At 44.1% G+C, this 3290-nt stretch overlaps 1 protein-coding gene across 25 annotated transcripts in view; it reads left to right on the forward strand.

Annotated features, from left to right (window-relative positions):
• CLASP1 (cytoplasmic linker associated protein 1) overlaps positions 1–3290 on the forward strand; it is a 291806-nt gene that overhangs the window by 38153 nt on the left and 250363 nt on the right. The gene's annotated exons all lie outside the window — the stretch shown is intronic.

Raw genomic sequence — 3290 nt, forward strand, 5'->3', positions numbered from 1 at the left:
CTTGATTGATTCAGCTATTGAAACTTGTGTATGCCTCATGAAGTTCTCGTGCTGTGCTTTTGAGTTCCATCAAGTCGTTTATGTTCTTCTCTAAGCTGGTTATTCTAGTTAGCATTTTGTCTAACCTTTCTTTCAAGGTTTTCAGTTTCTTTGCATTGGGTTAGAACATGTTTCTTTAGCTTGGAGAAGTTTGCTATTACCCACCTTCTGAAGCTTCTGGCAGTTTGTCAAACTCATTCTCCATCCTGTTTTGTTCACTTGCTGGTGAGGAGTTGTGATCCCTTGGAGGAGGAGAGGCATTCTGGTCTTTGATGATTTCATCCTTTTTGGGCTGGTTTCTTCCCATCCTTGTGGATTTATCTACCTTCCATCTTTGAAGTTGGTGATTTTGGGTGGGGTGTCTGAGTGGACCTCCTTTCTGTTGATGTTGAAGCTATTTCTTTTTGTTTTTTAATGTCCCTTCTAACAGTCAGACCCCTCTGCTATAGGACTGCTGGAGGTTCACTCGAGACCTTGCTTGCCTGGGAATCACCCATGGGGGTGTGTGCTACAGCGAGGATTGCTGCCTGGTCTTTCCTCTGGTAGCTTCGTCCCAAAAGGGTACCCGCCAGATGTCAGCCAGAGCTCTCCTGTATGAGGCATTCTTTTTGTTATTCAGGGGTCAGGGAGCCACTTGAGGAGGCAGTCTGTCCCTTGTCTGCCTGCAGAGGCACTGCTGGGCTGCCTCAGACTCAGCCCAGCTGCTGTGTAGGCTTTCTCTGGCTTTTGTTTACACAGGTGAGATTAGGTCGGCCTTTGCAAAGGCGACACACTTCCCTGCCCCGGCTCGATTGTCTTGGGTCCAGTTCTAACTGATGTGCTGGCTGCAAAACTCTCAAGCAAGTACGCTTCAGTTTGCTGATTTTTTTTGGGGTAGGACCTGCCAAGCCATATCACCTGTCTCCCTGCTTTCAGCTCTCCCTCTTTATGGGGGGGCGGGTAGATCCGTCCCACCGGGGCTCTTGGCGCTAGTCAGAACTTCTCCCGGATCAGTGCAGACACCTCGGTGCTGGCCTGCCAGAGCTGTCCCTCAGATCTGTGTGGAAACTCGTGAGAAAAGCCTGGCGGCGCTCTCCTGTACTGTGGGTTGCAGCAGCCATGGGAGAAGCGCAGTATCTGAATTCAGATGCCGAGGGGTAAAGTCCCCTATCCTCTGGCCGGTTGCACTTCCAGAGGTTCGCCCTCCTTGGGCTACACCCACTGTCCAACCAGTCTCATTGATGTGAACCTGGTACCTCGGTTGGAAATGTGGAGATCACTCACCTTCTGCATCTCTCTCACTGGGAACTATAAGAGAGCTCCGGAGCTGTTCCTATTTGGCCATCTTGGCGCAAATCTGGAAGCTCTTTCAAGTCAAGTCATAAACTGTATTTCTTTTGTATCTTCTGTAGTGAGATTTTATATTTGATAATTTAATGAGTAAATAAAAGTGATTGAGATAGACTGGTAATGGATAAACAGGGTATATGAATATATTTACTCCATTTATTCATTCTACAAATATGCATTGAGTGCATATGTGTTAGATTGAAAAACATGTCATAGTATTGGTAGAATCCATTTCCTCACACTTTTTTTTTTTTAATGTTTCTTTGTTTTTGAGACAGAGTCTCACTCTGTGGCCCAGACTGAAGTGCAGAGGTTTGATTCAGCTCACTGCAACCTCTGCCTTCCAGGCTCAAGTGATTCCCCTGCCTCAGCCTCTTGAGTAGCTGGGATTACAGGCACGTGCCACCATGCCTGGCTAATTTTTGTATTTTTAGTACAGACGGGATTTCACTATGTAGACCAGGCTGCTCTTAAAGTCTTGACCTCAGGTGATCCACCCACCTCGGCCTTCCAAAGTGCTGGGATTACAGGTGTGGGCTACCATGCTCTGCCTCCTCACACTTTTAATGTGGACTTACCTTGTGACTTGCTTTCACCAAGAGAATGTGGCAGAAGTAACATGCAAGTTCTGGATCCCACGCTTCAAGAGGCCTGGTGGCTTCCCCCTTTGCCATCTTGGAATGCTTCAGCCACTACATGATGAACTCTAGGCTATGCCACTGAATGGTTAGAGATCACATGTGGAGAGAGGCCCAGCCAACAGCCAGCACCAGAGTCCCAGATGTGTGAGTGACACCACTGTAGAGTCTTCAGCTGCAGTAAAAATGCCAGATGACTGAGCCGCATGAATGATCCCAGGGAAGATCACAAAATCTTCCCAGCTGAGCCCAGCCATCTCATAGATTTATGAGAAATATTAATTCATTGTTGTTTTAAGCTACTAAGTAAAAATGCTCCTACTTTTAATTTCTTAGAAAGAAGTCTACAGTAGACTAAAAAGTTGGCAGAGCTTATGGTTTATTCTGTTCTTCTTTCCATCTCCCATTGTTAATAGTTCTTTATCGATAGTGTGTGTAAGTGCCACAGGTAGATATGGTAATTAAGGGACTGGAGAGAGGTGCTATATATATATTTTTTAAAGGCTCTGTGCATGTCCTTTTCCATCCCTAATCTTACTTAATGCATGCTAGAGCTGGCATTCTCCATAGGGCCACTCAGGACTCAAGACCAGAGGCCAGAATACCCTACTTGATGCCTCTTTTCATTACATCAAGCTGTCTTTTTTTATTGTGTGTTCCTTCCTTCTTGTTGAAGTTGGTATTTTTAAACTTCTTCCTGTTGGCCTGCAGCAGAGTTGGCCTATTGTTCTGGTTCCTCCGATAATTTCTACTTTCCAGGGTACTCTAAAGGAACATGACTAGGACAGTTGTCCTGACCTTTTGTTGTTTTGGTCCTGTGGACCAAGATGATGTGACAGGAAAAGGTTGAGATGCTTGGAACCTAACTACTGTAGTGGGGGCAGAGAACACTGGTGTTGGGAATGAAAGGGATTTGTGTTTGGGAAGAGCTGGAGCATTTTTTCAGAAATATCTGAAATGTGACCCTTTTCTTGGGTGACTGATACAGTGACATTTAGTGTGTTCAGTAGCCTTCATAGTAGATCTTGTGAAAGGGGAAAACTTTTCCTGATAAGGAAGAATAAAGATGCTTTGCTATTGTAACCTCCTCTGTTTCTTCTGTATCATTTTAATGCTTCTCATATTCTTTTGGAAAATGTATGAAAATTGAACTTTTTTTGGCCTCAAAAATAGTGTTACATTCTGAATAATATGTCAACACTACTATAAGATATTTCTTCTCTGTAACACTACTCTTTTTTTTTTTTTTTTTTTTTATTTTATTTTATTTTTTTTTTTGAGACG

This window comes from Cebus imitator, unplaced genomic scaffold, assembly GCF_001604975.1.
Source record: "Cebus imitator isolate Cc_AM_T3 unplaced genomic scaffold, Cebus_imitator-1.0 Scaffold572, whole genome shotgun sequence".
NCBI lineage: Eukaryota > Metazoa > Chordata > Mammalia > Primates > Cebidae > Cebus > Cebus imitator.